This window comes from Dermochelys coriacea, chromosome 1 (assembly GCF_009764565.3).
Source record: "Dermochelys coriacea isolate rDerCor1 chromosome 1, rDerCor1.pri.v4, whole genome shotgun sequence".
NCBI lineage: Eukaryota > Metazoa > Chordata > Testudines > Dermochelyidae > Dermochelys > Dermochelys coriacea.
In genome coordinates this window covers 139,026,215-139,047,665 of record NC_050068.2, presented here as the reverse complement: position 1 = coordinate 139,047,665, position 21,451 = coordinate 139,026,215, and the positions used below count along the sequence as shown (strand labels likewise).

At 42.9% G+C, this 21,451-nt stretch overlaps 1 protein-coding gene and 1 non-coding gene across 8 annotated transcripts in view; one reads left to right on the top strand and one right to left on the bottom strand.

Annotated features, from left to right (window-relative positions):
- PPEF1 (protein phosphatase with EF-hand domain 1) overlaps nucleotides 1-20,090 on the bottom strand; it is a 73,308-nt gene extending 53,218 nt beyond the window's left edge. For 2 of the 7 annotated variants that reach the window (XR_006277729.1, XM_043504491.1), the window contains exon 1: nucleotides 6,945-7,307. The gene's annotated coding sequence lies outside the window, so the exon portion shown is untranslated. Of the gene's footprint in view, nucleotides 1-6,944; nucleotides 7,309-12,196; nucleotides 12,929-19,672 lie in introns of those variants that run through there. The other 5 variants (XM_043504513.1, XM_038385418.2, XM_043504519.1 and 2 more) reach the window with 3 other exon arrangements.
- A 121-nt stretch (nucleotides 20,091-20,211) lies between these two features.
- Nucleotides 20,212-20,284, top strand: TRNAV-UAC. The gene has a single exon. It is a non-coding gene; the product is annotated as a tRNA-Val (tRNA).
- The last annotated feature ends 1,167 nt before the right edge of the window (nucleotides 20,285-21,451 follow it).

Here is a 21,451-nt window from a genome sequence, read left to right as displayed (position 1 = left end):
ACTACACAATTCTATAGAGCTTTACAATTGTTGGGGTTTATTTTAGCCTGAACACCTTATCTGATCATACTTTTACTTCTCTTTCCTTTGGTTGTGTATGAGTCTGTAGCACAGACTGCATGGCTAATTATTGTGCCCATTATATTGAATATCCTTTCAAAAAGTTTCAAAACAAAAAGCAAAACACTCTCTCCAGCCAACCTAAATGTGACTACATAAATAATAGAATGAATGCTTGACCAGTGTTCTTTTGCTTCTATTTTACTGTTATGATAAACGAGATAAAAGGCATGAAGAGGCAAATAAAGGCAAAAATGTTATACCAACTAGTGCAGTCTATAAAGTTACTGTATTTGCAAGACCATAAAGTAGGACACTGCTGTTGCAACATTTTTATAGTCCCAAAATACTCCTACAAAAGACAAAAAGTATGCTTTAAAAATCTATGCCGGTGTTGCGACTGCCGAGCTTCTGAAGGCTGTGTCATGGAACATACTTCACAGAGCAGAGGGTTTTTTCTCGTAACTCCAGTGTTCTGAATGAGTTTAACGTGAAACACTGAACAAGTAATATTAACATTCACTTTGAGGAAAACAACAGCTTTAATGCCTGCACTCATGCAGCTTCTCTCTTTGCTCCACTCAGTGTTCACAGCCCTGGACACCATCTCCTAACCTGCCTTTCTAGGATTTTCACACATCATTATGGGTCCAACTGACACAGCCAATCACATCTAAGTCCTGTTTTTCGAATTAGATGTCAATATCAAGGATATCACAACCCAGCCTCCATCTTGGACAGACCACAATCTCACTAAGGCGGTAATCAGAGCACTCCCAGCTCCCAGGTATCAAGAAAGACCCATACAACCCTGAAGGCTCTTCAACTCCATCAAACTGCTAAAGGAGTGCAGCATTCCACCCACAGGACAAGTTGTTAAGGATGCTGTGAATCATCATAATTGTATACTAGTCTCAAACATTGACATATTCTCCCCCAAATGGCCCATTCCTTCCCATTGCCTCCTTGGTTTTCAGACACCTCTGAACCAGATGAAAGAGAGTGAGGCAGAAACCTGAGCACCAATGACGGAAAATGAAGGCTGAAACATATAGGTTGAAACACAAAATTTTTCCAAACCTACACTGATCCTGGACTTGGTCTTCCTACCAGCCTCCACTGAAGCCGCCAAATCCAACCTGAAGGAGCTGCTTCATCCATTCTGAATGCCTACTCCCTGCATCCGAGCTGAGCAGCAAGCACTGCAAAGGACCATCATTCTATTTTGATTAAAAGTTCACGCACAAGCACTTTCAGGAAGTTTCTTAAGCAGTATGGATCCGCTTGGCCAATTAACAGCCCACCTGCATTCCAAGAGTTCAGTACATTCACTCACTGAGAAGTACTGGACACCCTAAAGAGTCTTGACCCAAGACCTGTGAATCCAACTTATGCCCTTTCTGACTGGTGTAAGACAGGCATGAGCAACTGGTGCCATTCCTGACTGAAATAGCCATGCATCTTCAGGAAAGGAACTGTCTCTTCCTCCTTCAAACACGCAAAAATCTGAATGATCCTGAACTAACCCACTCTGGATACTCCAGTTCTTGCTAATTATCACCAGTGTCAAACCTTCTGTTCCTGAGCAAGCTCAGAGAAACTAATCAAAGGCCAACTGCAAGCTTATCTAATTGAATCTAACATTCTAGACCCAGCAGAATCTGGACTCAGGCCAGGGCATGGAAGGGAAAACCTTTTAGATGATCATCTGCTGCCAGTGGGTGGTGACATCCATTTTCATCCTCCTGGATGTCTCTGCAACATCCAAATCTTTCAACCATTAGATATTCCTGCCTCAGATGAAAGGGAAATACTGGTTTGAGTATACGAAAATGGTTTGAGTTCTCTTTGTAGGGATGCACCCAAAGAATAGCAATGGAAAACTGCACCTGAATCCGTAGGCTCCTCATCTGTGGACTTCCACAAGGATCAATTCTGTCTCTCTAGTCCTACTCAATGTTTACATGAAGCTGCTAAGTGAACTAGAAAGACCACTTGGACTCAAATGCCACCAATATGCAGATCAGCACAGCTCTACTTATTTTTCACCACATACGATTGTACCACTACCACCAAGCTGGCTTAGTGCTTTGATATCAGCTCATGGAAGAAGAACAGCTGATGGAAGCTGAACCCAAGCAAGACATGGGTGGGCAGAGGAAAGCATTTTGAAGAGTTTCTCACTAGACTATATTGCAGTCTCCATTGTTTGAAGGTACACATCCACAATCAGTGAATTCAGTCTGTAGTTTAGGAGTGGTTCTGGATTCCTTGCTGATGCTAAGCTCTCACATAGCAACATCCCCGAATAATGCTTCTCATCATCTCTAGTTGGTTAGGAGACTCCATCCCATCTTAGTGAAGGATGATCTGGCCTAGGGTTATTCACATCTTTGTCTCCTCTTGACTGGACTACAACAGTGCAATATTCCAGGTAATGAATCTTTCATCACTTACAAAACCCCAGCTAATACAGAACACTGCAGCACTTCTCAGCAACAAAGGCTACTGTGAGCACATCTAATCTGTGTTCCACTCTCTAATGTGGATTCCCATAGAATATCAAGTCAAGTTCAAGGTTTCGATCCTTATTTTTAGGGTGCTCAATGGCCTGGGCCCAGGGTATCTAAAAGATTGCCTAATGTTCCAAAATGAAGACTGGTCAACAACTCCACTCCTCTGGCACAATAGAACACTCTACAATAAGGGTAAAGTTTGTTTGTGCAGGAGACAGCTTTCTCTGAGACCGGTCTGAAACTCCCCTGGGAGCGAGCTCCCCTAGGAACTAAGGATTATCACAAACCTCACCATCTTCCACTCCGAAGAAGTGCACTTGGCACTTGATCTGCCTTCAAAGCAGTGAGTTCATTAAAAAAAAATCCCCACAACACAAAATCTTACCAACTCTGTACATATAGTTATTCCACCGGGGGGGAAAAAATGAGAGAGAACAAGCCACATATGACACGTTAGTCACAACACTTAACAGGCCGCTGGAAGGTGCTCAGATACCATGGTGATGAAGTATCAACCTATTTAGAACAGAAAAGGAGTTTCACTGGACTATTTACTCCTGATAAATACTGAGCAAATATTACCCAGCAATGTGTAGCAATGTGTCTTAAACAAACAAACAAAAACAAAATAATAAAACCCTAACAATTTGACTGATGAAATGAAAAACTAGGACTTTCCTGGTGTTTCAAAAGAAGTTTCTAGGATACCAGTAAATCATATGAAAAAGCAGGACATAGGGTAGTTAGCATTCTAGCTGCTGTTTTAAAGAAAACACGCTTCCATAAGGCAGACGATAGAACAACTTTTGGGACAATAAGGGTAAGCAGGTTTCCTGGGGAATCTCTGGGGAGCGGTTAATGCAAAGTGCACAACCCCAGTTATGCAAAACCCCAGAATTTTGAAGCTACGTCCTGAGGAAAGGGCCACTGACTAAGTGATTATCTGTTCCCAGAGGCTGGAGAACTCTAGGCCTGAGCTCTATAAAGAAACAGATGAACTGTCCAATCAGGATGTGGAAAGTCTCACACCTACCAAAGTCCTGTGCTGGAGTTGGTGTGGCCTCTGGTAAGCATCTAACATGCAAGTAGGTTCTTTTATTGATTTTTTATGTTGTCTCTGTAATGGTTTTACCCTAAGAATAAATGCAGTTTTCTTTGTGAAGGCTGGCAGGTAACTGGTATACTCTGTTGTAGTGTATACACCAAAACTGAAGCACCCAAACTAGTGGGCACATTTGAAAACTCATGTTTGATTTTTAATGAAATTAGATAGCAAGGCTTTTAGGGCAGGGAGTGCACCTGTTTTATAAAAAACAGCATATATTCGCAGCACTATATTAGTTATGATATAAGCTGATGAGCCCATGGGCTGCCAGATATAAGACAGAGCAGGCCTGAGGATCCAAAAGCCATACAAATGAAAGCCACTAGCCTCTTACCTCTCACTCTTCCCCTATCACCAGGGCTTAATTTTTGCCAGGGCTTGGCAGGTCATAGCCCAGGCACCTCTGGGCTTTGCAGTTCATAGCCCTGGCACCTAATTGCTTGAGCCCAGGCACCTCTTTCATTACAAATTAAGCACTGCCTATCACTGTTGCCCTGCATGTTCCTTCTGTTTCTTCCTCACTTTCATAAATGAAGATTGAAGAGTTGTATTGGTTTTTATCACGACAGGATCCCTGCTGGGATGCAGCTTAATTTATGCTACATTGTACTTCCCCTGCAGGTTATTTCAGTGGGCATTCCCATTGTGCAAGTCCTCTCCTTTCTCTCTCCCATTCCTATCTGTATTTCTATTACCGGGTATTTATGACGTCCTTCAATAACATTTGTTAGAAAAATATTTGTGGTTTGATGAATTATGAGAGGGAGTCTGATTTTCTAGGAGCATCTGAGGGTGTACATTTCTCCTTAGAGGTCTGGCTTTGGCACTGCTTATATTTTGATTTATTAAACATTCCACCAGTGCTTGTGGAAGACTACTTCAGTTAGAGTTTTTTCCATGGAATTGAGGACTAGTGTACACATAAATGATAGCCTTGATCTTGATAGGATAAAATTTATAACATCTGGAAACCTTTCCTGAAATGTGTTCGAAGAGAGGCTAAAGACGACACTGGAGATTCAGGATAATATCTGTCTAGGTACTTACAGTATATGGCCCTCATCACTGTTGTACCTTAACCCCTGAAAAATACCTGCTTATCAAGGAAATTATACCACGTCCAACACTGTGATATTTGAGCACTTCTGTGTAGTATAGCACCTCTTGTTGAGACCCTTGTAGATGATATTGTTTATTGATATATTATTATCAAACCATACTACTAAGTGATATTTCCTGGAGCCTAGTGGGATAGACATGGTGAAATTAGGAGTAATTTCATTTTATTTTTCTTAGGGGTTGGAATAAAATGAAATCCTAGTGGTTCACTGAAAGAAAATCATCACTATAATCCTTTGCGTTGCACAGTGTTAATTTACTCAAATTTTTCTATGTAACTATGATTAAGTCTTCTGGTTCTGTAACATTACCTCTTTTTATTGTTTTGTATAGTATTTGCATCCCCAATGCTAGTCAGTGGCTATTTCATCTAGTGGATGCGGTGCCAAAACCTGGGATTAGACCAACTATGAACTTCAGGAGGCTCTGGATCCAAACTTCAGGCTCCAGGACCCATCTCTTGCACATTTTATGCATGTAACCCACTTGTTATGAATAAGTAATTTTAAAACGTATTTAACATTTTTTAAACGGGACTTTTAAAAATAGTTAAGAAAATGCATTGGGTGATGGGATATATATAAGTGAAACATCTCATGTGTCCACTATAGATGCTATTGCCCTTGGAGAAACCTACATATATTGCCATAGTGTAAGAGAAAAAAATATTATAATCACCTGATTCATGGTCCATTTTGATCAATTTCACAGTCATGGAATTTTAAAAATTGTAAATTTCATGATTTCAGATATTTAAATCTGAAATTTCATGGTGTTGTAACTGTAGGGGTCCTGACCCAAAAAGGATGGGGGTGGGGGAGTCACAAGGTTATTGTAGGGTGGTTTGCACTACTGCTACTCTTACTTCTGTGTTGCTGCTGGAGACGGCACTGCCTGCAGAGCTGGGCCCTCAGTCAGCCACCGCCACTCTTTTGATGCCCAGCTCTGAAGGCAGCAGCACAGAGGTAAGGATGACAGGGTATGGTATGGTATGGTATGGTATTGCCACCCTTACTTGTGCGCTGCTGCTGGCGGAGTGCTGCCTTCAGAGCTGGGTGCCTAGCCAACAGCTGCTGCTCTCTGACTGCCCAGCTCTGAAGGCAGCACAGAAGTAAGGGTGACAATACCGTGACCCCACTAAAATAACCTTGCAACCCTCCTGAAACTCCCTTTTTGGGTAAGAGCACACAATTTGAGAAATACTGCTTTCCCACTAGACCAGATTTCACAGGGGGAGACCACATTTCCTGGTCCATGACACTTTTTCATGGTCTTGAATTTGTTAGAGCCCTATCTATAATCAAGATTGAAGAAAACCTGCAGTAAGTCATTTATGGCTTGATTCTGCATATTGTTAAACACACTCAAATTCCCTTTAGTTTAATGGAAGTTGAAGGTGCTCAGAACTTCAGAAGATTACATCATTAAAATCAACAGTGATGTACCTGAGAACGATAACTTTTAAGTTAAGAAGAAGAGGAGGTAAATAATAACTTATGAAGAGCAATAAGTATTTATCTACTGAATCTTTATCTGATAAGGTCTACCATACAAGACATGATTAGCATCTCTATTTAAGTGATTTGCAGTGATTATATATGTGAATGGAAGAAATCAAATACCGGTACTTTCTGTTCAATATATTGTAAATAAAAATAAATATTTCATATAACAGCCAGTTAATTTCTTGAGCCTGTTTAGGGATAGAAAGCTAGGGTCAATATTGAATTGACTGAATTATTTCTGTGCATTCCTATGGGTGATGCATCTCAAAGACCAGGCCAGGAACCAATAGGGAACAAACGTAGTAAGCTATCTGAAAGCCAATAAAATCAACTCCAAAATCCTATGGATGGTGGAAAGTTTAGTATTTTTGCTAACAAAAAATTAAGTGTTACATGTTCCAAAAATTCAGATCACAAAGCACTCTGTTCTCATCTACTCAGAACTTTTGGATGGCTGGTCCAATCAATTTTAAACTTTTTAAAATGAACCATTCTGATTTTTATCACAGCAGTAAGCAAAATAATCTATATTACCATACACATCCTGTCATTCACTGCACAAAGCTGTGATGCAGCTAATTTGCTTTTTTTAAAAATGAATTAAAAGTGATCTTAACCCCTTCCCCTCAAAGAAATTACCTGTTTTCTTCTGCTGCAGCAATGCAGAGGGCTTCCCAAAAGTGTCTTCAGGAGAATAAAAAAGCAGTCTTTTTGGAACCAGACGAGATGACAAGGGTGCAGATCTGAAGGAGAATAGGTACTCTGGTTCCCTTTAGGGTTCTGAGGCTCACAGACTGCAATACTGGTGCCCTCCTTGCACTTACACAGCTTCCGGTGAGGAAATCTTTTAAGCCCCGCTTAAAAATGAATACAATAACACAAAGAGCTGCTTTCCATCTTCCAGCTTATTATGGGATCACAGGGCTGCAGACATAGAGCTAAACTGTATGGATGCTGTTGTTGGAGCTGTATTGTCACTATGCTCCCTGAATCTCAAACGGAGAAAGGATGTGTCGAAGTTATCTGCTTCAAATCTGAAGTCACATGATCACTTTCAAGAACAGCCATTGCACAGTGACTATGAAATAACCATTTGCATCTGAGCAGCACTAGTACACAAAATATAACAAGGCGCTTAGGTCCTCCTGTGCTGTGAGCACCAGTGTAAGGTCCCAGCCAGAGACACAGACTGCTAACTACATTTAGCAGTATAGCATTGTGTCTATCAGTTAGTGCTGGAATATTTTAGAAAACAATTATACTTTGTTATTGTGAGGCACTCAGCAACTATGTTGAGGAACTTCATAGAAATGCCTATAAACTAAATACCTTCAGTAAGCTAAATACATGCACTGTTTAGAGTTGACCAGTGCATGGTTTCCCCAACCCAGGCAGAGAGTGGGGAATCAGATAGGGTCACAAATACAAATGTGGGGCAAGCGGGGGCATGGTAGGACACATCATCCCCGATTCTACATGAACTTGCTACAAGCTGAGGCTTTATTAACAGCCTCAGGTTTATTAACTCCTGAGCTGAGCAAATCTCAGCTGCAAAATCCACCTTTAAAGAGTGTGGGAAGGTGTGCTGGGGGGCATTCCAGAAGCAGCTGTACCAAAAAAAGCCCTTTCAGCCTGGAGAATTGTAGGAGGCTAGGAGGGAGCACACTGCATTTGGTAAATCCTCAAGGTCTGCTAGGATCTCAGGAGGCCAAATCCCCTGCTGCTTCCAGAGAAGGGTGTCAAACCCTCCTCCTTGCTCTGAATAAGGAATTCAGAGGAAACTCTGCAGGTTTCTTGGCCCCTACATAGGTTTTCCTGTTTCAGAGTAGCAGCCATGTTAGTCTGTATTCACAAAAAGAAAAGGAGGACGTGTGGCACCTTAGAGACTAACGAATTTGAGCATAAGCTTTCGTGAGCTACAGCTCACTTCATCGGATGCATTCCTGTGTAAGCCATGATCTGATTTACATGTACACTGGTGTAAATCCACACCGACTTCAGTGAAGTTACACTGGTATAAATTTGGAGTAACTGAAGACTGAATTAGGCTCAATGATCTATATTCTGCTCTCCCGTGTGGTTACACACGATTTGCAACATGCTCTAGAAATGCTTCTTCTGTGGGGGCTAATTCAGATCCTAAGCACAATGTAATGTGCATGCCATGATTCTTTATGAATTAAAAATTATTCTGCTTTTGTTTAACCATAGCATGGTGTCACGGCTTGAGGACATCAGAGCTTTACATGCCGCTAAAAGCAGGGAGTGACTATTACTCAGCAACCTGGTTCTAGTATATCACATCTCTGATACTGGAGTGTCCTAGTGCAATTTAATACAGGCTTTGGGCTAATGAGTCTAATCCACACATGCCCAGACCTATTAACAAATTTCACACATCTAGGGCAGGGGTGGGCAAACAACGGCCTGGCGGCCACATCCGGCCCTCCACATATTTTAATCTGGCTCTCGAGCTCCCGCCAGGAAGCGGGGTCTGGGGCTTGCCCCACTCCGCGCAGCTCCCAGAGGCAGCAGCATGCTGCCCCCCTCCTCAAGCACTACCCCCACAGCCCCAATTGGCTGGGAACCATGGCCAATGGGAGCTGCAGGGGTGGCGCCTGCAGACGGGGCAGCGTGCTGAGCCGCCTGGCTGTGCCTCCACATAGGAGGTGGAGGGGGAACATGCCGCTGCTTCGGGGAGCTGCTTGAGGTAAGAACCCCCCCAAAGCCTTCACCCTGACCCCCTCCTGTTCCCCAACCCCCTGCACCACCCCTAATCCCCCTCACATACCCCAAACTCCTCGGTCCCATCCCAGAGCAACCTCCTGCACCCCAATCCCTCATCCTCAGCCCCACCCCAGAGCCCACACCCCCAGCCAGAGCCCTCACACCCACCCTGCACCGCAACTCCCAATTTTGTGAGCATTCATGGCCCACCATACAATTTCCATACCCAAAGTGGCCCTTGGACCAAAAAGTTTGCCCACCATGATGCAGGGCCTCTCAAAGCTCTCAGCTAGTCCCACAGGGTAAAGCAAGATATGTATAGTACTTCCTCACTCTCCTGGGTAAGAAAAGTGATCATCAACAGCACCTTTCCCAATACCTAAAATTTGGTCATGCCACTGCTCAGGAATCTAAATTCTTTATTTATTTATTTTAAAAGGGAACCAAATGGTAGTAAGAACTTTTAAAAATTTTACACAAAACAGTATTAAAATCTTTTCAGATGAGATGTGAAACTAAGGTCCTGGCCATTTGTGGTTATTAAAAACCTATATGACACTTTTTCTAAGAGCAGCAGTGTTCAAACACAAGGTCCTAAACAAATTCCAATTTGGATAGCAATATTCTGCCTCCTTAAAATTTCCCTCAGAGCTGTTTTCACCCCAAGTCTAAAAAAAAATAAAATAAAATCTGTCTGTCTTTCTTAAAGCCATGGCTTTACTGAGCTCAATCTTTATCTCCTTCCTGTCTCTCAAAACTCCCTTTGATTTCAGTAAGAATTTTGTCTGAAAAAGGAATTCACAATCAGGCCCCAAAAACTCTAAATTAAACTAGGTTTATAAATCAAAATGTGCCTATGGTTTCATCAGTTGATTTTGTTTTGTTGTCAATCTGTAGATTACAGAGTTTAAGGCCAGAAGGGACCATTAGATCATCTAGTCTGACCTCCTGTATGACATAGGTCATAGTATTTCATCCAGTTAGCCCTGTATTGAGCCCAATAATTTGTGTTTGGCTAAAGCATATCTTCCAGAAAGGCAACCAGTTTTGATCTGAGAATGGAGATTCCACCACTTCCCTTGGTATTTTCTCCCCAGGAAGTTTCTTGTACACTGTAACAAGTCACCTCTTGAGACCTATGTACAAGACCCGACAACGTAAAGTGAAATCCTAGTGGTAGAATGGATATATTTTTAAAGTATTTTACGTAAAATTATTTTACATTTTCTGTCCATTGTCTGTCCGCTTTCTATTCTAGTCCTGAGGGAATTCTGTGCCAAAAAATTAAAATTTCTGTGCCAAAACATTAAAAATTATGCACATATCTTAAAATTCTGAAAAATTTATTTGTCATTAAGTAAAATTTATTTATTTTGTCAATAAGTAAAATGTATTTGGCTCCAGCATGGCGGTGGAGCCTCCACCTCCGCAGATACAGGGACATGGCAGTGAGGCTGCATCTGACCCTGACATAGTGCAAGGACTGGACCTGCCCCTCTGCAGGTGTGGGGAGGCAGGCTCAGCCCAGCAGGATCCAAGTGTGGAAGAGTTTAGTGTGGGGGGATCCAGGTGTGGGGTGAGAGGTTTCTGTGTGGGGCAATCTGGATGTGGGCAGCTCAGTGGGAGATCTGGATGCACAAGGGCTCATTGTGGGGTTCTGGTGCAGGGGCAATGGGACCTGCAGGGGATCCAGGTGAAGGTGGTCGAAGCTCAGCGGGGGGGGTATGGGAATCCCCCCAGAAGTACTATTCATAAAAGTCCCTTGTTCTCTGTCTTAGTGGTCTGGTGTGACTAGCCTTCGTGGGAACTTGATAAAGGGACTGGTCTGCGCCACCTCTCCAATTACCAAACGGGATCATGATACCACGCAACTTGAGGAAACAGAAGTGAATGCAGTTTCCAAGTTAACCCCCTCTATGTTCCAGCCCCCAGACATAGGTTCTAACCTAACAAAGTGGCTCCCCCTTTTTAAGCATGGCAGGCAGAACATACAACTTCCATGAGCAGGGCGAGGCATATGTCCTTTTGCTGAACATAAGGTATACCATGCACCTTTCAGTGCCTTAATGGACTTATACAGAGAGCTGATTCTTGAAACAGCTAGTAGGCAACAACCTATATCTGAAATGAGAGAGTCAGTGTAACACGAACAACTATCAATAAATGCTGCTTGTGCAAAGGTAAGGTTATCTCTTACAATTGCATCCACCTGAAATATGACATACATGTTGTCATCATGAACGTACATTTTTTGTTCCACACAGTGTTTCGAAACGAAGTTCTTAAACAGATCATCATGCAGGCAGGTCACCAACATAAGTGAAATTTAGTTACAGGCTTATTTCTGAAAGGCTCCAGTGACAAAGTGATTTAACTGATATTTTTCAGGGATGGACTATGACCACAAGTCAGAGAGAGTGCGCTCCTTCAGAGCTCTGACCAAGTTCTTCCTCTTCTTATCCCATTTTGCCACAAAACTCAGAAAATAATTATTTTTAACAGCATCCCAAAGCACATGAGGTGCTTTCCAGTACATGCTTGGAGGCCTTACCATCCAATCACACAATAAAAGGGAAAAAAACAAGGGAAGAGTGGACTAGCATGTTGTTTGACTGTTTGTGAGGGGCCCAGGTTGGGAGCTACAGCAGCAAAGTATTGTGAGGCACCCCAACTTGCAGGGCAGGTGGTGACAACCCCTCACTGGTCCTGATTACACCCCAGAATGTCATAACCACTGACTGTCTGTGTATAGCTGCAGCCTGCCAGCACACCCCAGCCACACTCCAGCTTCCACCCGCCTTGGTTACCACTTGCAGGGTAACTCCAACGCCCAGTCCCAGATTTTCCCTCAAAATATGTGTTCTGCACTGTCCAGCCCTTTCCTGGACAGTTCAAATATTTTAGGTCCGTTGCCCCTGTAAGGGGTCAATGTCCAACAGTTTGCTACTTTAAATGGAGTTACCACACAGACAAGTTTAACCACAACACCAGATTCGTTTTGATTAAAGAATAAAACAAGTTTATTTAACTACAGAGAGAGATTTTATAAGTAACTAGAAGTACAAGGCATTAAAGTCAGAAATGGTTACAAGAGAAATAAAGATAAAATGATTTCTAGTGCTAAAGCTTAACTAACTAGACTTGGTTCAAGATAAAATTCTTACCTCATGCCCCCAGCAACAGGGCTGACCAAATTTCAGGTCAGGATCTCTCCCAGAGTCAAATGGCTGTTTCCTTTGTTGTCTTAGGTGAAAAAGAAAAGAGAGATACATAGGAAGTGATACCTAGGGTTATTTTTTGCTTCTGCCTTTATAGTCCAGTCCTCCCTTGAAATGCATTTTCCTGAGGATTATCCCTAGACAAAGTTAATTTCTGCTGTGAGGATGTAGACTAGGAGGCTGGAGGTGAAAGAAGTTCCATGCTGTTGTTTGCTAAAATGCAGATCAGTTTGTCCCTGCCCCTCTTACTTCCCAAAGAATGGTCATTTGACAGGTGATTGTCATCAGCTTTGATGACACCTGGCTAGAGACATCAGCTTGTCTCCGAAAAACTGGTTTACTCAGACATGACTGGTAAAACACATTTCAGACCTAATTTCAGCTTCTGTTTATAACTTTACCTATAATGGTGCTACACATATTTCATCACAATGTTATTGACCAGTGAGTTGTTAGTTTTCTGATGATACCTCAAAAGGCATATTTTGTACAAAGATTATTACAATAGTATGCAGGGTGTAGCGGTTAGCCTATCTGCTTTACATGTAGAAAACCCTGGGTTCAAGCCCCAGTGAAACCAAAACCTCTGACTTTATTTTTAATAGGCAACAGGTTTAAAACAAAGAAATGGAAGTATTTCTTCACACAGTCAACTTGGGAAACTCTTTGCCAGATGACATTTTGAAGGTCAAAACTATAACAGGGTTTTGAAAAAAACAAACCCCTAGATAATTTCATGGAACAGAGGTCCATCAATAGCTATTAGCCAGGCTGGGCAGAGATGGTGTCCCTAGCCTCCGTTTGCCAGAAGCTGGGAATGGGTGATAGGGGATGGATCACTTGATAATTACCTGTTCTGTTCATTCCCTTTGAAGCACCTGGCATTGGCCACTGTTGGAAGACAGGATACTGGGTTAGATGGACCTTTGATCTGACCCAGTATGGCTATTCTTAAGTTCTTATGGATGTGAATACAGGGATGCATTCAGTCACAAAGGTGTGGGGCTTTGAAATTGAAAAGAAGAAACTGGGCCAAAACATTTAAGCCATCAGAATGCCAAAAAGCAAAATATTATCTCCAAACTACAGACAGAGACCCAAAGGTACAATTTTGTACCCCCGAAACCCCCAATTTACTTATAATCTCCCATAACAGGTTTCTTAGGTACTTGGTGCTTTTTATATCTTGAAAAGATGTAGCTTTTATATAGATTAAGAGATCTAACAATGATTTTACACATTCACTTTCAAATTCACTTTCAAAAACAGCTACTGAGGGAGAGCGTAGACATGCATTCATATCTCTAATGCAAACTCCCTCTTCACTTGAAAGGTACATACTATTGTCACAATAATCTAAAGAAAAATTCAAAGCATTCCTCTGACTTTTCAGTGGGAAACTACACTAGAAAGATGAAATCCATCAAAGTCTGAAGATCACATGACATTGCCAAGATAATACCAAACATCTGCATTCAAGTTTTTAAAAATGGAAACTAAAACAGACAAATTAAACTAATGTTGAGGTTCAGACACCCACACACAGACATTTTGAGTACATGCCTCTCTGAGTACATTAAACTCAGATTTCCTTTGCCTTAAATCACACCACATACGGTACAAAAAAAAAGGTGAGGGGATATTTTCAAATGGTACCATGTTAAAAGACTCTGGGAAAATATTTATTCCAGTACTTTGACGTTTCCCCTCATAAAATACCATTGAATCTAACTAAGTCTAATCCTATTTTAGTACCCTTTTCTTGACTGTAGGACAAGGTAGTGTGGTGCATTAGATAGTACACTGGACTGGGAATCAGAGATGTGGATTCTGGTCCCACCTCACCCATTCATCTCCCCTGTGATCACAGGCAAGTCACTTCAACTGTCTTTGTGCCTCAGTCTCCCCTTCCAACTTTTGTCTGTCTTGTCTATTTAGATTGTAAACTGTTCAGGGCAGGGCCTCGGTGTGTGTGTGTGTGTAGTGTGCCTGGCAAACAATCCTTCATCTCTACTGGGGCCTGCAGGAACAACTGAAATTAAAAAAAAAAAAAGTGTTTTTAAGGTACTGAAGGTACTTATCATGAGAGTTAATCACTAAAGCAGCAGTTCTCAAACTGTGGGTTGGGACCCCAAAGTGGGTCACAACCCTGTTTTAATGGGGTTGCCAGGGCTGGCTTAGACTTGCTGGGGTTTGGGGCCAAGGCCTGAGCCTCACTACATGGGGCCGAAGCCCAAGCTCGAGGGCTTCAGCCTGGGTGGTGGGGCTCACGTTACAGGCCCCCTGCCTCAGGCTGACACCCTTGGGCTTCAGCTTTGAGCCCCCCACCCAGGATGCTGGGGTCAGGCTTTGGCCCCCCACCCAGGGCGGCGGGACTTGGGTGGGCTCAGGCTTCAGTCCCCCGTCCCGGGGTCGTGTAGTAAGTTTTGTTGTCAGAAGGGGTTGCAGCGCAATGAAGTTTGAGAACCCCTGCGCTAAAGGATAGCTTGTAGTCAACACATTTTAGAGAGAGATGAAGACGGAATCAGTGGCACAGGAACTGACACTACCAGAGAAGGACAGCCTAGTAGAGAGGACACTGGACTGGGATGCCTGAAACCTGGGTTTTAATTCACAGACTCAAGTCACAGCCTTCCTGCATGACCAAGCCACTACAGCCCAGACCCACAAAGATGTTGCAGGAGGAGGGATTTGAACCAGGGCTTTCCCCTCTCAGATGACTGCAGTGGGCTGTGGCACATTCTGACGCAGTTCCCTATACATCTCTCCCTCTGAAGCTATTCTGCTTTCTATTAAATAATTAAATATGTAGCGAGCCAGAAAGAGCATGAGAAGGACTCCATGCTTCAGGCACTCACCTGGGAGGTGGGGAACTCCTGTTCAAATCCTCATTCCTCATCAGGAAAAGGGGGAATTTGAACCAGGCTCTCCCCCATCTTGGGTGACATTTTTTAACCACTGGACTAAAGATTATAAGGGAGGCAGCTGCTGCCTCCTCCTGCCCATTTTGTGTGGAGTTATGTATGCTCTGAGCACATCTATCGCATCAGGCACTGCAGGTGATACAGGCACTCCTCTGCTCATCTTCCCCTGTTTTGAGGATCCCTCTAGGGCTTAGGTGTGAGATATGTGTTTGGATGCAGAAACTTAGGTGCCTCGGTGAACTTTGCAGCAAAAATTTAGGCACTGAGTGAGTTTAGGTGCCTCCAGAGTTAGAGTTTGTGGCTCACAGTGGCATATAAATCTGACATTTAGGCATCAAAGACTCTTTGTATAGCTGGGCCTTCCCACCCTGTGCCTCAGTTTCCACATGTGTAAAATGGGGCTAATGATACTGACCTCCTGTACGAGCTAAAGTATAATTATTAATAGGCTCTTCAAACTATTAATACTAAAAGTAACTGATTAGCCAGTCCCCGAAAGTGTGTTTTTGGTTTGTTTTCTAAAACTGGATCTGCCAGCTAGTACTTGCAGCCATTGGACATGTGGCAAGAGAAGCAGGAAGTTGTTTTCTCCCCATCCCTTCCCCTTATTATTGTGAAATTACATCTAATGAAAAATGAACTTTTAACACTTTGCTTCCTAGTCACACTCAATTATAGTACATCGTAAGTTACTTAAAGAAAACTTTAGTAACAAAAAAATGAAGATATTCATGATTAACTAAAAATGTAAACAAACTTAAATTTTAGAGGTTTTCTGCCCCTTATGTTAAAGAATAACATGTTCCTTCTTAATCCTGAATCATGGTATTTCTAATTACTTTTTTAGGTGCCAGTCCTGTAAATACATCCTGAACTTTACTACTGTGATATTGACTTTGATTGGACTACTCATGGTAGAAAAGCAAAGCACAAATACAGGTGTTTACAGGATCATGTTTTTACTGAGGTGGGTTAGCTAGCACTAAAAAAATGTTGCAAAGGTGCAGTATTGCAAAGGGGTATTTCAGAATACCTACAGACTGTGTTTCACTGTACCTACACAAACTTGTGTTATACCATAAAGATTAGGAACAGTTAGTTGGGTAAGGAAAGCATCAGGAACTACAGGGAATGACAGGTTTCAGAGTAGCAGCCGTGTTAGTCTGTATTCGCAAAAAGAAAAGGAGTACTTGTGGCACCTTAGAAACTAACAAATTGATTTGAGCATAAGCTTTTGTGAGCTACAGCTCACTTCATCGGATGCATTCGGTGGAAAATACAGAGGGGAGATTTATATACACACACAGAACATGAAACAATGGGTTTTATCATACACTCTGTAAGGAGAGTGATAACTTAAGATGAGCCAACACCAGCAGCAGGGGAGGAGGGAGGAAAACCTTTCATGGTGACAAGCAAGGTAGGCTAATTCCAGCAGTTAACAAGAACATCTGAGGAACAGTGGGGGTGAGGTGCGGGTGGGGAGAAATAACCATGGGGAAATAGTTTTACTTTGTGTAATGACTCATCCATTCCCAGTCTCTATTCAAGCCTAAGTTAATTGTATCCAGTTTGCAAATTAATTCCAATTCAGCAGGCTCTCGTTGGAGTCTGTTTTTGAAGCTTTTTTGTTGAAGGATAGCCACCCTCAGGTCTGTAATTGAGTGACCGGAGACACTGAAGTGTTCTCCGACTGGTTTTTGAATGTTATAATTCTTGACGTCTGATTTGTGTCCATTTATTCTTTTACGTAGAGAGCAACTCATCAAAGTGAGCACTGAGAGCCCTCTACTGACAGAAGACATATCCTCCAAGCTACATTGTAAGAAAATGGCACCTCCAAAGCTCTTGTCTGTCCTTCAACTTATTGTTTGCATTCACTGAAAACACAACCATATTAAAGTAAAAGTCACGATCTAGTTAAAAAACAGATGCCTCACAGTTAAGGTGATAATTTATCCTTTAGTTACCCTAGCACGCAGTGTCCTGGGTACGGCAGATCTTATGTATTAGAACAAGAGGCATAATGGGATGGGTTAAAGAACACAGTTTTAGGCTTCTCTTTTACATTTTTTGACTTCTGTCATTTAAAGGGAAATGCTTAATATTTTTATGCAGATTTTAGAAAGCAAATATATCTGGTTTGTTTTCTTAATGATCGCAAACAAATTCAATCATTAATATGTACTACATAATAATTGTTAGGATAAATCACCACCACCACTACTTTGGATCCATTCTGGACTATCCCACAACTTCTTAAAGGGGCACTATACAAGACTGACAAATACTACCCATTTCCTTATTACCCTTTTTAAAAAAAACCTATCCTCTACGCCAAAGAAAATATATCACCGCTGTTTTCCTCCCAATGAAAAAGTGATTTTAAAAAGCCGCAATATATCTGTGGTTCCCAAAACTGTTCCGCCACTTGTGCAGGGAAAGCCCCTGGCGGGCCGGGCTGGTTTGTTTATCTGCCGCGTCCACAAGTTTGGCCGATCACGGCTTCCACTAGCCGCGGTTTGCTGCTCCAGGCCAATGGGGGCTGCAGGAAGCAGTGGCCAGTACGTCCCTCGGCCCGCACCGCTTCCAGCAGCTCACTACACTCATCCTGCCCCTTAACCATTCTGTCAGCATGCTAGGTATTGAAATGAAATGTATCAATTTAAGAATCTGTTCTCTTCTTGTTCTCAAGAATAGAGCAAATAAGCAAAGCAGGGGACTGGCAGGGTGTATACAACTACGGTTACAAATAAAAACAAAGTTGTCAGTCCTGACAGTGTCATTTTTAAAAAGACAATTAAACAAAGTTTGATTCCCTCCACCCTTCTATTTACTGTTACTGCCCATTCAAAGCCTTTATAGTCCAAGGCTGAAAAATTTATTAAAACATTAAAATGTGTTAATTAAAAATGTTAAATACTTCTTAACTGCTCCTTCAGACATGTCATGAAAATCTGCATTGAGGCACAGACAACATAGGCCCTCAATGCTACAAATAGTCATACACATGCTGAACTGCTATGCAGGTGAGTAATCTTGTTGACTTCAATTACAATTAATGTCACATATAACTCCTTGCAAGGCCCTCAGCACTCATGCACAATACTGTGGCTTTGTTCACGCTAGAGAACTGAGCAAAATTATTAGTGTGTTTAAACACAATAGTGCTACAACCCAAGTCAACAACCATCTCCTTGGTTAGCGTGGATAGGGAAGTTTCACCCTCCTACTCATGCTGTCCAAGTAGTGTAGGTAATTATATTATAGTTTTATAAAATGAGTGTAGGATCAAGTATTCCCCACATCCCCCAGAAGTGTGTTCAAAAAAAGTATTTCATTGCCTCTGAAAAAATATGGCTCAAAGGGTTCTACTGCTTTCCCTGATCAGCATGGATAAAAGGGATTTTGGTCTTTGAACCACATTACAAAACAGCGCTAAATTTATTAAGTGCTTTGAGGACTGACTACAGCATGATTCTCAGAAAATTACACCTGTCCTGTTGTGCAGATTCCTGACCAGAACCATGCTGAAAAATGGCTATAGTTAGAACAGCCAGCACAGTACCCAGTGTGGACATGACCCCTTTGGTTGCTAGAAATGCCATTTGAATTGCAAACGTTCTGAAGACAAAGTAGAAATTTATTTTTGTTCAACCACTGGCTTGAGGCAGCCATTAAACCTCTGTGGGCCTCAGTTTCCTCATCTATAAACCCAACGATAGCAACATCCATCATTCTAAATGCATTTACAGAGATCCTTGGATTATTGGCATTACAGACTGTATGCTCCTTGGGGCAGGAAGAGTGGGACTCTGCACCTGGAGCACGCTGTGTGTACTAAATGATTACTACGAAATAGCTTGCCTGATATTTTCTTTTTTCTCTGAACCTTCTAATATGCCAGGAGCGATCGGTTCACATTCCTGGGCAAATCACCTAAGAAACTCCAATCTCACACAAAGAAAAGGAATACTTGTGGCACCTTAGAGACTAACCAATTTATTTGAGCATAAGCTTTTGTGGGCTACAGCTCACTTCATCGGATGCATTTGGTGGAAAATACAGTGGGGAGATTGATATACACACACAGAGGACATGAAACAATGGGTTTTATCATACACACTGTAAGGAGAGTGATCACTTAAGATGAGCTATTACCATCAAGGGTGGGGGAGAGGAGGAAAACCTTTTATGGTGATAATCAAGGTGGGCCATTTCCAGCAGTTCCCCCCCTCCTGCTGGTAATAGCTCATCTTAAGTGATCACTCTCCTTACAGTGTGCATGATAAAACCCATCATTTCATGTTCTCTGTGTGTGTATATCAATCTCCGCCCTGTATTTTCCACCGAATGCATCCGATGAAGTGAGCTGTAGCTCTCGAAAGCTTATGCTCAAATAAATTGGTTGGTCTCTAAGGTGCCACAAGCCCTCCTTTTCTTTTTGCAGATACAGACGAACACGGCTGCTACTCTGAAACCAATCTCACACACTCACCTTTTAGATGCTGCAGGGGCGAAGACAGTAAAAATCTGCGTCTATTTCTATTGTGCGCTACCCAGGCCAAAGGTAAGTTCCAGGCCTGGCATGGACTGGGGGGTTTCTGTTACACTCACAAACTCAGCCACATCCTTCTGCACATGCTCTGTGCTGGCCTCCAGAGCGGGGGGCCGCTCACCGCCGGCCCCTGTGGCATTAGGGGCAGGAGAGGGGATGTTTAGGGCAGGTGGCTCCTTCCCAACAACCTACCCGGGGCCACTAGAGTCACGCCTGGCCGCGTCCTTCTCCGCGGCGCGGCCCGGCCCGGCGCAAGCCGCGCGCGCTCCCAGGGCTGCGGGCAGCCGCCGCCGGGGGAAGGGGGGGGGGGCCACACACTCTGCCCAGGGGCTGCCTTGAGGCGCGCGACGGCTCCTGCTTCGGCTCCCGGGAGGCGCCGCGCGCCGGGGCCTGCAGCAGCCGCTCGTTCTTGCGGCGAGCCGGAAGCTTGCGGTAGCTTCCTGCACAAAAGCGGCGGTGGGAGAGCACGGCCGTGCGGCGGTTCCATAGTGTAGTGGTTATCACGTCTGCTTTACACGCAGAAGGTCCTGGGTTCGAGCCCCAGTGGAACCAAAGCCCCTGGCTTTATTTTGGGTTAGGTTTCTTTCTGGGGAAGGCGGCAGTTAGACTTTTCCAGGCTGGGGATTTAATTAATCAGAGCATTTACAGTGACGTTTCTAAATAAATAAACCAGATCGAGGTCTGTGACGCCGCAGCAAGCCTGCACTCAAAGGGGGCAGCGTCTGCGGCTTGCATCCAGCGCCGTGCAAGCCAAGCTGCTGTTCCTGCCTTGGAAAGGTAACGACGGTGTCTCGCAGACTTCCCCATAGTGCAGCGGGTCTCTGGCTTTGCTGCCCCACCAGAGACAGTGCGCCGTGCAGAGAGGGCTTGCCAAAAACTGAACATGAGTGCAGGGGACTGGGCTGGATGGCCTCTCCAGCTCCCGTCCAGTTGCATGATTCTATGAAGACACTTTGTATTCGGGTCTTGTTCCAAAGGGTTTGAAATTGACTCATTTTTCCTTTAGAACAATGTTTGCAAAACATTTGTCATAAAAATTTGAAACCGAATTGTTTAAAGAAAAGGAGGACTTGTGGCACCTTAGAGACTAACACATTTATTAGAGCATAAGCTTTCGTGAGCTACAGCTCACTTCATCGGATGCATCCGATGAAGTGAGCTGTAGCTCACGAAAGCTTATGCTCTAATAATGTGTTAGTCTCTAAGGTGCCACAAGTCCTCCTTTTCCTTTTGCGAATACAGACTAACACGGCTGCTACTCTGAAACCTGTCATTATGCAAGGCACCGAATTGTTTAGTTGATCAAACATGGGGTTTCTGGGAAAGGAAATAGTTTGACAACATTTTCAAGATTGTTTTAGATAAAAAGAAAAATGATTAAAAAGCCTCTTTTTCAAAAGGCAAATGTCTAATAATGAAAAAAGGAATTACTACAATGTCTGTTATTTTTCAGAAAAAAATGGGTTTTTAAAAAGAGATAACTTTCAATATACAATTGTTCAAAATTTTTTGGCCAGCTCAAATAGCGACTTATCTCTCCTCCTATTTGACTTCCTTTTGTAAATTCCCAGGGACACCTACAGCGAGAGTTTATATGTCAAAGAATTATTAGGAAAGCATTTAATGCATTTCATTTTCTGTTAGTGTGCTTTTGCAGCTGGTAATAAGGAGGAGAGCCAGCATCATATGACCAACTTGCCATCTGTGGCATATGTGCTT